Source organism: Nicotiana tomentosiformis, chromosome 8 (genome assembly GCF_000390325.3).
Source record: "Nicotiana tomentosiformis chromosome 8, ASM39032v3, whole genome shotgun sequence".
In the NCBI taxonomy this organism is placed as follows: Eukaryota; Viridiplantae; Streptophyta; class Magnoliopsida; order Solanales; family Solanaceae; genus Nicotiana; species Nicotiana tomentosiformis.
In genome coordinates, this window is record NC_090819.1 from 783,546 (window position 1) to 795,788 (window position 12,243).

The window sequence follows — 12,243 nt, forward strand, 5'->3', positions numbered from 1 at the left end:
TCTATTTTTGCCTCTTTGATTCATTAAATAGTCTTTTTAGGCTATATGTGATTTTCTTTGAGTTCATTGGTTTTAATTGGATTTTGGATTTATATGTCACTCGAGTTTGCATGTGCCATGTGTGGTGAGATTTGTTGTGAATTCTTTTGTATTATTTGTAGTCTAGAACTTGACCGAAATGTGCTTCAAGGCGAAATCTTAGACTAACTTGGTTTAAAAAATGATGTAAGGCCATCCTTGGACCATTATTGTGCCTTAAATTTCTTACCCTTGCATATTTTCCCTAGCCAATACCTTTTGAGCCTTTAAACGTTTTCTTTGGCAATCATGTTACAATCTTTAACCCTTTGTTCTTTATTGATCTAGATTTTGGAACCCTACCTCCCTAAGTACTTTGAAAGTGTAAACATATGCTAAAAGCCTAAGTTTGGGGGTGAAGGTTGGAAAAATTGTGATGTGGAAGTTGCTTAAAAGGTGAAAGGTAATTAAAAAGGAATATATATATATATATATATATATATATATATATATATATATATAACCCTTATTTTATAGATTCTACCTAGGGATAGGATTAAACTACTTGTAGCCATATTCGGGTATACTTAATCTCTTAATTGTTTTAGGATAATTCAATTAGAAAGTCGTGTTAGTCTTCGGAAGAAGCTAATATAGAATTATTACCCGAGGCAAATTAACATAAACTCGCTCATATTTGTAAAATCATGAAATACATTGGATCTTTACTTGAGTGTAATACCCTGTGTATCCATACTTGTAGCCATTGATCATTTTACTTACTTTCTAGGTTAGTTTATATTTTCGCATTTAGTTATAAATATTTTCTCAAAACATTTCTAAGTGTTTGGCTTAGCATAATAAGTGATAATTCTCTTACACGCCTAATCGCACACATATTGTTCTCTGTGGGATTCGACCCCGACTCATAGTTGGGTAAATTATATTGCATGAGACCGTGTTCATTTACTTTTTAGTATTGTTTTTGGACTTCATCGGGCCTAAGCCCATGGCGGAAGGTGTGGGTTATATCACACAAAAATATGGGAATAGGGCAGAATTCCAGTTTTATGGCCGTAAAACGCAAAAATATGAGGAATGGTCATGGAGGAGCGGTGACTATGGTTCGTTGGGTCATATTTGATGTCCCAAAAACCTTTTAGGCGATCCGGGACCGGGGGCCCGAACCCACGGAGGAAGGCGTGGGCTATAGCACACGAAAATATGGAAATCGGGCTGAATTCCAGTTTTATGGTCGTAAAATGGCAAAACAAGAGGAACGATCATGGAGGGGCGGTGAATATGGTTCCTTGGGTCGTATTTGAGGTCCCGGAAAATGGTTTTAGGTAATTCGGGTCCGGGGGCCTGGGCCCATGGCAGAAGGTGTGGGCTATAACACATGAAAATATGGGAATCAGGCGGAATTCTAGTTTTATGGCTGTAAAACGCCAAATAATGAGGAATGGTCATGGAGGGGCAGTGACTATGGTTCATTGGGTTTTATTTAATGTCCCGGAAAATTTTTAGGCGATCCGGATCCAGAGGCCTAGCCCCACAACCCAAGGCTTGGGCTATAATACACGAAAATATGAGATTCGGGGAGAATTCCAGTTATGCGGCCGTAAAATGCCAAAACAGGAGGAACGGTCGTGGAGGGGTGGTGACTATGGTTCCATGGGTCGTATTTGATGTCCCAAAATTTTTTTAGGCGATCCGGGAGCTCGAGCCCATGGCAGAAGGCGTGGGCTATAGCACACGTAAATATTGGAATCAGGTGGGATTTAAGTTTTATGGCCGTATGACGCCTAAATCATTTAGTTATAAATATTTTTTGTCCGGAAAAAATTGAAATATTCTGGGTCCTGGGGCCGGGGCCCACGGAGGAAGACGTGGGCAATAACGCACAAATATTTGAAAACCAGGCGGAATTCTAGTTTTATGGCCGAGAAATGCCGAACAACGTGGAATGGTCACGGCAGGGCATTGACTATGGTTCATTGGGTCGTATTTAAGGTGCCGAACAATTTTTAGGCGATCCGGGTCCGGGGGCCTAGGCCCAGAGCGGAAGGCGTGGGCTATAGCACACAAAAATATAGGAATTAGGCGGAATTCTAGTTTTATGGCCGTGAAATGCCAAATTACGAGGAATGGTCATGGCAGAGCGGTGACTATGGTTCCTTGGGTCGTATTTGAGGTCTCGAAAAAATTTTAGGCGAGCCGGGCAGCGGAAGGCGTGGGCTATAGCACACGAAAATAAGGGAATCGGGCGGAATTCCAGTTTTATGACTGTAAAATGCAAACAAACGAGGAATGGTCATGGCGGGGTGGTGACTATGGTTCCTTGGGTTGTATTGCATGTCTCGAAAATATTTTAGGGGATCCGGGACCGCTAGGCCCGGCAAACAGCGAAAGGCGTTGGCTATAGAACACGAAAATATGGGAATCGGGCGAAATTCCTTTTTTATGGCCATAAAATGCCGAAAAACGAGGAACGGTCATGAAATGGTGGTGAATATAGTTCCTTGGGTAGTATTTGAGGTCCCAAAAAAATTTTAGGCGATCCGGGTCCAAGGTCCCGGGCCCACGGCCTAAGGCGTGGGCTATAGCACACGAAAATATAGGAATCAGGTGGAAGTCCAGTTATATGGCCTAAAATGCCAATTACAAGGAACAGACATGGAAGGGTGGTGACTATGGTTCCTTGGGTCGTATTGGAGGTCCCAAAAATATTTTACGCGATCTGGGACCAAGGGCCTGGCCCACGGCGGAAGGCGTGGGCTATAGCACACGAAAGAATATGGGAATGAGGCAGAATTCAGGTTTTATGGCCGTAAAATTCAAAAGTCAAGGAACGGTCATGGTCGGGTGGTGACTATGGTTCCTTGGGTCGTATTTGATGTCCCGGAAAACTTTTAGGCGATCCGGGTCCGGAGGCCTGGGCCCATAGTGGAAGGCTTGGGCTATAGCACACGAAAATATGGCAATCAGGCGGAATTCCAATTATATGGCCGTAAAATGCCAAAACACGAGAATTGGTCATGGCAGGGCAGTGACTTTAATTCCGTGGGTCTTATTTGATGTCCCAAAAAATATTTTAGGTATTCCGGGTTCGGGGCCCCGAGCCCACAGCAGAAGGTGTGCGCTATAGCACACGAAAATATGGGAATCGAGCGGAACTTTAGTTTTATGGTCGTATGACGCCAAAAAACGAGGAACGATCATGGCAGTGTAGTGATTGTAGTTTCTTACGTCGTACTTGATGTCCCAAAAAATTATTACGAGATCCGGATCTGTGGGCCTGGACCCACAGCGGAAGGCGTGAGCTATAGTAAATGAAAATATGGGAATCAGCCGAAATTCTAGTTTTAAGGCCGTAAAATGCAAACAACAAGGAACGCTCATGGAGGGCAGTGACTATGGTTCCTTGGGTCGTATTTGTTGTCCGGAAAAATTTAAAACGACCCGGGTCCGGGGGCCGGGTCCCACGAAGGAAGACGTGGGCTATAACACACAAAGATATGAGAATTAGGCGGAATTCTAGTTTTATGGCCGTGAAATGCCAAAATATGAGGAATGGTCATAGAAGGGTGGTGACTATGGTTCCTTGGGTCATATTTGAGGTCTCAAAAAGTTTTTAGGTGATCTGGGTCCGGGGTCCCAGGCCCGCAGTGGAAGGCGTGAGCTATAACACACGCAAATATGGGGATCGGGCGGAATTCCAGTTTTATGACCGTAAAATGCCAAAAAATGAGGAAAGGTCTTGGAGGGGCAGTGAAAATGGTTCCTTGGGTTGTATTTGATGTCTCAAAAATTATTTAGGGGATCCAGGTACGCTAGGCCCGTCCCACGGCGAAAGGCGTGGGCTATAGCACATGCAAATATGGGAATCGGGAAAAATTCCTTTTTTATTGCCGTAAAATGCCTAAACACAAGGAACAATCATGGAAGGGTGGTGAATATGGTTCCATAGGTCGTATTTGAGGTACCGGAAAAATATTAGGCGATTTGGGTCCGGGGGTCCTGGCCCACGGCGTAAGGCGTGGTCTATAGCACACGAAAATATGGAAATCGGGCGGAATTCCAGTGATATGGCCTAAAATGCCAAAACACAAAGAACAGTCATAGAAGGGTGGTGACTATTGTTCCTTGGTTTGTATTGGATGTCCCGGAAAATTTTTAGGCGATCCAGGTCCAGTGGCCTGGGCCCACGGCGGAAGGCGTGGGCTATAGCACACGAAAATATGGGAATTGGGCGAAATCTAAGTTTTATGGCCTTCAAATGCAAAATTCAAGGAACGGTCATGGCGGAGTGGTGACTAGGGTTCCTTGGGTCATATTTGATGTCCCAAAAAAATTTAAGGCGATCCGGGTCCGGAGGCCTGGGCCCATAGCGGAAGTCTGGGGCTATAGCACATGAAAATATGGGAATGAGGTGGAATTCCAGTTATATGGCCGTAAAATGCCAAAACACGAGAAACGGTCATGGTGGGGTGGTGACTATGGCTCCCTGGGTCTTATTTGATGTCCCAAAAAATATTTTAGGGGATCCGGGTCCGGGGCCCGAGCCCACGGTAGAAGGCGTGGGCTATAGCACACGAAAATGTGGGAATCGGGCGGAACTTCAGTTTTATGATGCCAAAAAATGAGGAACGATCGTGGCAGGGCGGTGAATATAGTTCCTAGGGTCGTATGTGATGTCCCGAAAGAATTTTAGGTGATCTGGGTCCGGGGGCCCAGGCCCACGGAGGAAGGCGTAGGCTATAGCACACAAATATATGCGAATCAGGCGGAATTCCAATTTTATGGCCGTAAAACGCCAAAACACGAGGAACGGTCATGGAGGGGCAGTGATTATGGTTCCCTTGGTCATATATGATGTCCCAAAAAACTTTTAAACGATCCAGGTCTGGGGGCCCGAGCTCACGGAAGAAGGCGTAAGCTATAACACACGAAAATATGGGAATCAGGCGGAAGTTTAGTTTTATGATGCCAAAACACGAGGAACGATCATGGAGGTGAGGTGACTGTGGTTCCTTACGTCGTATTTGATGTCCCAGAAAAATTGTAGTAGATCCGGATCTGTGGGTCTGGGCCCACGGCTGAAGGCGTGGACTATAGCACACGAACATATGGGAATCAGGCGGAATTCCAGTTATATGGCCGTAAAATGCCAAAACAGGAGAAACGGTCATGGCGGGGTGGTGACTATGGTTTCCTGGGTCTTATTTGATGTCCCAAAAAATATTTTAGGCTATCCGGGTTCGGGAGCCTGAGCCCACGGCAGAAGGCGTGGGCTATAGCGCATGAAAGTATGGGAATTAGGCGGAACTTCAGTTTTATCATGCCAAAAAACGAGGATTGATCATGGCGGTGCGGTGACTGTGATTCCTTACGTCGTATTTGATGTCAAAGAAAACCTTTAGGAGATCCGAATCCGTGGTCCTTGGACCACGGCGGAAGGCGTGGGCTATAGCACATGAAAATATGGGAAGAAGGCGGAATTCAAGTTTTAAGGCTGTAAAACGCAAAAAAAACAAGGAACGGTCATGGCGGGGAGGTGACTATGGTTCCTTGGGTCGTATTTATTGTCTGAAAAAATTTGAAATGATCCGGGTCCTGGGGCCGGGGCCCACGGAGGAAGACGTGAGCTATAGCACAAACCAATATTTGAATTATGCAGAATTCTAGTTGTATGGCCGTGAAATGCCAAAATACGAGGAATGGTCATGGAAGGGCGGTGACTATGGTTCCATTGGTCGTATTGGAGGTCCCTAAAAAATTTTAGGTGATCCGGTTCCGGGGTACCGGGCCCACGGCGTAAGGTGTGGGCTATAGCACACAAAAATATGGGAATCGGGCAGAATTCCAGTTATATGGTCTAAAATGCTAAAGCAATAAGGAACGGTCATAGCAAGGTGGTGACTATGGTTTCATGGGTCGTATTGGAGGTTGCTGAGACATTTTAGGCAATCCGGGTCCAGGGGTCTGGGCCCACAACGGAAGGCGTGGGCTATAGCACACGAAAATGTGGAAAACGGGCGGAAGTCAAGTTTTATGGTCGTAAATTGCAAATATCAAGGAACAGTCATGGCGGGGAGGTGACTATGGTTCCCTGGGTCTTATTTGATGTCCCAAAAAAAACCTTAGGAGATCCGGGTCCGGGGACCCGAGCCCACGGCAAAAGGCGTGGGCTATAGCACACGAAAATATGGGAATCGAGCGGAACTTCAGTTTTATGATGCCAATATACGAGGAACGATCATGGCAGTGCGGGGACTGTAGTTCCTTACGTCGCATTTGATGTTTGAGAAAAACTTTAGGAGATCCGGATCCGTGGGCCTAGGTCCACGGCGGAAGGCGTGGGCTATACCACACGAAAATATGGGAATCAGGTGGAATTCGAGTTTTAAGGACGTAAAACACAAAAAACAAGGAACGGTCATGGCGGGGTGGTGACTATGGTTCCTTGGGTCGTATTTTTTGTCCAAAAAAATTTGAAACAATCCGGGTCCGGGGGCCGGGGCCCACGGAGGAAGACGTGGACTATAGCACATAAACATATGGGAATTAGGCGAAATTCTAGTTTTATGGTTGTGAAATCCCAAAATACGAGGAATGGTCATGTAAGGGCATTGACTATGGTTCCTTGGGTCGTATTTGAGGTCTCGAAAAAATGTTAAGCGATCCGGATCCAGGGGCCCAGGCCCGCAACGAAAAGCGTGGGCTATAGCACACGAAAATATGGGAATCAGGCGGAATTCCAGTTTTATTACCGTAAAATGCCAAAAAACGAGGAATGGCCATGGCAGGGCGGTGACTATCATTCCTTGTGTTGTATTTGATGTCTCAAAAATTATTTAGGCGATCCGGGTATGAAGGCCCCGGCCCATGGCGAAAGGCGTGGGCTATAGCACACGAAGATATGGGAATCAGACATAATTCCTTTTTATTGTCGTAAAATGCCAAAAAACGAGGAACGGGCACGGAAGGGTGGTGAATATGGTTCCTTGGGTCTTATTTGAGGTCCCAAAAAATTTTTAGACGATCCGGGTTCGGGGGTTCGGGCCCACGGCGTAAGGCGTGGGAATCGAGTGGAATTCTAGTTATATGGCATAAAATGCCAAAACCCAAGGAACGGTCATGGCAGGGTGGTGACTATGGTTCCTTGGGCCGTATTGGAGGTCCCGAAAAAATTTTAGGTGATGCGGGTCCAGGGTCCTGGGCCCACGGCGGAAGGCGTGGGCTATAGCACACTAAAATATGAGAATCAGGCGGAAATCAAGTTTTAAGGCCGTAAAACGCAAAAATCAAGGAATGGTCATGGCGGGGTGGTGACTATAGTTCCTTGTTTCGTATTGGATGTCCCGAAAAAAGTTTAGGTAGTCCGGGTCCGGAGGCCTGGGCCCATAGCGGAAGGCTTGGGTTATAGCACAAAATATGGGAATCAAGCGGAATTCCAGTTATATGGCCGTAAAATGCGAAAACATGAGAAACGGTCATGACGGGGCGGTGACTATGGTTCTCTGGGTCGTATTTGATGTCCCAAGCCCACGGCAGAAGGTGTGGGCTATAGCACAAGAAAATATGGGAATCAGGCGGAACTTCAGTTTTATGGTCGTATGACGCCACAAAATGAGGAACGATCATGGCGGTGCAGTGAATGTGGTTCCTTACGTCGTATTTGATGTCCCAGAAAACTTTTAGGAGATCCGGATCCGTGGGCCTGGGCCCACGGCGGAAGGCGTGTGCTATGTGCACGAAAATATAGGAATCTGGCGGAATTCAAGCTTTAAAGTCGTAAAACGCAAAAACCAAGGAACGGTCATGGAGAGCGGTAACTATGGATCCTTGGGTTGTATTTGTTGTTTGAAAAAATTTGAATGATCCGGGTCTTGGGACGGGGCCCACAGAGAAAGACGTGGGCTACAACACATAAAAATATAAGAATTAGGCGGAATTCTAGTTTTATGGCCGTGAAATGCCAAAATACGAGGAATGTTCATGGAAGGGCGGTGACTATGGTTCCTTGGGTCGTATTTGAGGTCCAAAATTTTTTTACGCGATCCAGGTCCGGGGGCTCAGGCCCGCAGCGGAAGCACACGAAAATATGGGAATCGAGCGGAATTCCAATTTTATGACCGTAAAATGCCACAAAGTGAGGAACGGTCATGGCGGGGTAGTGACTATAGTTCCTTGGGTTGTATTGGATGTCTTGAAAAAATTTAGGCGATCCGGGTACGGAGGCCCTGGCCCATGGCGAAAGGCGTGGGCTATAGCACACAAAAATATGGGAATCAGGCAGAATTCCTTTTTTATGGCCGTAAAACGCCAAAAAATGAGGAACGGTCATGGAAGGGTGGTGAATATGGCTCCTTGGGTCGTATTTGAGGTCCCGGAAAATTTTTAGGCGATCCGGGTCCCGGTGCCCTGGCCCACGGCGTAAGGCATGGGCTATAGCACACGAAAATATGGGAATCCGGCGGAATTCAAGTTTTACGATCGTAAATCGCAAAAATCAAGGAACGGTCATGGCGGGGTGGTGACTATGGTTCCTTGGGTCGTATTTGTTGTCCAAAAATATTTGAAACGATCCGGGTCCGGTGGCCGGGGCCTACGGAGGAAGACGTGGGAGATAGCACACAAAAATATGGGAATTAGGCAGAATTTTAGTTTTATGGCCGTGAAATGCCAAAATATGAGGAATGGTCATGGCAGGGGTAGTGACTATGGTTGCTTGGGTTGTATTTGAGGTCTCAAAATTTTTTTAGGCGATCCGGGTCCAAGGGCCCAAGCCCGCAGCGGAAGGCGTGGGCTATAGCACACGAAAATATGAGAATCAGGCGGTATTCCAGTTTTATGATCATAAAATGCCAAAAAATGAGAAACGGTCACAGAGGGGCAGTGACTATGGTTCCTTGGGTTGTATTTGATGTCTCAAAAAAAATGTTAAGAGATCCGGGTATGCTAGGCCCGGCATACGGTGAAAAACGTGGACTATAGCACACAAAAATATGGGAATCGGGCGGAATTCCTTTTTTATGGCCATAAAATGCCAAACAACGAGGAAAGGTCATGGAAGGGTGGTGAATATGGTTCATTGAGTCGTATTGGAGGTCCCGAAAAAATTGTAGGCGATCCAGGTCTGGGGGCCCGGGGCCCCGGCGTAAGGCCTAGTCTATAGCACACGAAAATATAGCAATCGGGCGGAATTTCAGATATATGGCCTAAAATGCCAACAAACAAGGAACGTTTATGGAAGGGTGGTGACTATAGTTCCTTGGGTCGTATTGGAGGTCCCGTAAAAAATTTAGGCGATTCGGGTCCAGGGGCCTGGGCCCACGGCGGAAGGCATGGGCTATTGCACACGAAAATATGGGAATCAGACAGAATTCAAGTTTTATGGCAGTAAAATACAAAACTCAAGGAACGGTCATGGTGGAGTGGTCACTATGGTTCCTTGGGTTGTAATTGATGTCCCAAAAAAATTTTAGGCGATCCGGATCCGGAGGCCTAGGCCCATAGCGGAAGGCTTGGTCTATAGCACACGAAAATATCGGAATGAGGCGAAATTCCAGTTATATGGCCGTAAAATGCCAAAACACGCGAAACAGTCATGGCTGGGCGGTGACTATGGTTCCCTGGGTATTATTTGATGTCCAAAAAAATATTTTAGGCAATCCGGGTCCGGGGGCCCGAGCCCACGGCAGAAGGCGTGTGCTATAGCACACGAAAATATGGGAATCAAGCCGAACTTCAATTTTATGATGCCAAAATACGAGGAACGATCATGGCGGTGTGGTGACTATTGTTCCTTACGTCGTATTTGATGTCACAGAAACATTTTAGGATATCTGGAGCCTTGGGCCTGGTTCCACGGCGGAAGGCGTGGGCTATAGCACACCAAAATATGGGAATTATGCAGAATTCAAGTTTTAAGGATGTAAAATTCAAAAAAACAAGATACAGTCATTGCGGGCGGTGACTATGGTTCCTTGCATCGTATTTATTGTCCGAAAAAGTTTGAAACAATCCGGGTCCTGGGGCCGGGGCCCACGGAGGAAGACGTGGTCTATAGCACATAAAAATGTGGGAATTATACGGAATTCTAGTTTTATGGCCGCGAAATGCCAAAATACGAGGAATGGTCGTGAAAGGGTGGTGACTATGGTTCCTTGGGTTGTATTTGATGTCCCAAAAAATATTTAGGCAATCTGACTATGGGGGGCCTGGATCACGGCGAAAGGTGTGGGCTATATCAAACGAAAATATGGGAATGAGGCGGAATTCCAGTTTCATGGCCGTAAAATACCAAAACACGAGGAACGGTCATGGAAGGGTGGTGATTATGGTTCATTGGGTCGTATGTGAGGTCCCAAAAAATTTTTAGGCGATCCGAGTCCGGGGGCCCGGGCCCACAGCGTAAGGCGTAGTCTATAGCACACGAAAATATGGAAATCGTGCAGAATTATAATTTTATGGGCGTAAAACGCCAAAGTATGAGGAATGGTTATGGAAGGGTGGTGACTATGGTTCCTTGAGTCGTATTTGTTGTCCCTGAAACATTTTAAGCATTCCAGGTCCGGGGGCCTGCGCCCACGGTGGTAGGTGTGGGCTATAGCACACGAAAATATGGGAATCGGGAAGAATGCCACTTTTATGGTCGTAAAACGCCAAAACACGAGGAAAGGTCATGGAGGGGCGGTGACTATGGTTCCTTGGCTCGTATGTGATGTCCCTAAAAAAGTTTAGGCGATCCGGGTCAGAGGGCCCTAGCCCACGGAGGAAGGCGTAGGCTATAGCACACAAAAATATGGGAATCAGGAGAAATTCCAATTTTATGGCCACAAAATGCCAAATATCGAGGAACGGTCATGGAGGGGCGATGATTATGGTTCCCTAGGTCATTTTGGATGTCCCGAAACAATTTTAAACGATCCGGGTCCGGGGCCGGAATCCCAATTGTATGGCCGTAAAATGAGGAACGGTTATGGAGGGGCAGTGAATATAGTTCCTTGGGTTGTATGTGATGTCCCGAAAGAAGTTTAGGCGATCCGGGTCCAAGGGTCCAGGACCACAGAGGAAGGCGTAGGCTATAGCACACAAACATATGGGAATCATGCAGAATTAAAGTTTTAAGGATGTAAAATGCAAAAAACAAGATACGGTCATGGCGGGGTGATGACTTTGGTTCCTTGCGTCATATTTATTATCCAAAAAATTTGAAACAATCCGGGTCCTGGGGCTGGGGCCCACGGAGGAAGACGTGGGCTATAGCACATAAAAATGTGGGAATTATGCGGAATTCTAATTTTATGGCCGTGAAATGCCCAAATACAAGGAATGGTCATGGAAAGGTGGTGACTATGGTTTCTTGGGTAATATTTGAGGTCTCAAAAAAATGTTTTAGTCGATCCGGGTCCGGGGGCCCCGGCCCGCAACGGAAGGCGTGGGCTATAGCACAAGAAAATATGGAAATCGGGTGGAACTCCAGTTTTATTACCGTAAAATGCCAAAAAATGAGGAATGGCATGGCGGGGCAGTGACTATGGTTGCTTGGGTTGTATTTGACTTCTCGAAAAAAATTTAGGCCATTCGGGTACGGATACCCCGACCCACGGCGAAAGGCGTGGGCTATAGCACACGAAAATTTGGGAATCGGGCGGAATTCATTTTTTATGGCCTAAAATGCCAAAAGACAAGGAACGGTCATGGCAGGGTAGTGACTATAGTTCCATGAGTCGTATTGTAGGTCCCGGAAAAATTCGAGGCAATCCGGGTCCAGGGGCCTAGGCCCACGGCAGAAGGCGTGGGCTATAGCACACGAAAATGTGGGAATCAGGCAGAATTCAAGTTTTATGGCCGTAAAATACAAAAATTAAGGAACGGTCATGGCGTGACGGTGACTATGGTTCCTTGGGTCATAGTTATTGTCCAAAAAAATTTGAAATGATCCGGGTCCGAGGGTGGGGGGCCACGGAGGAAGATGCAGGCTATAGCACATAAATATATGGGAATTAGGCGGAATCCTTGTTTTATTGCCGTAAAATGAGACAAAACGAGGAAAGGTCATGGAAGGGCGGTGAATATGGTTCCTTGGGTCGTATTTTAGGTCCCGAAAATGTTTTAGGCGATCAGGGTCCAGGGGCCTAGGCCCACAGCGGAAGGTGTGGGCTATAGCACACGAAATTATTTGTTGGTTACTTGGGTTATATTTGATGTCCCAAC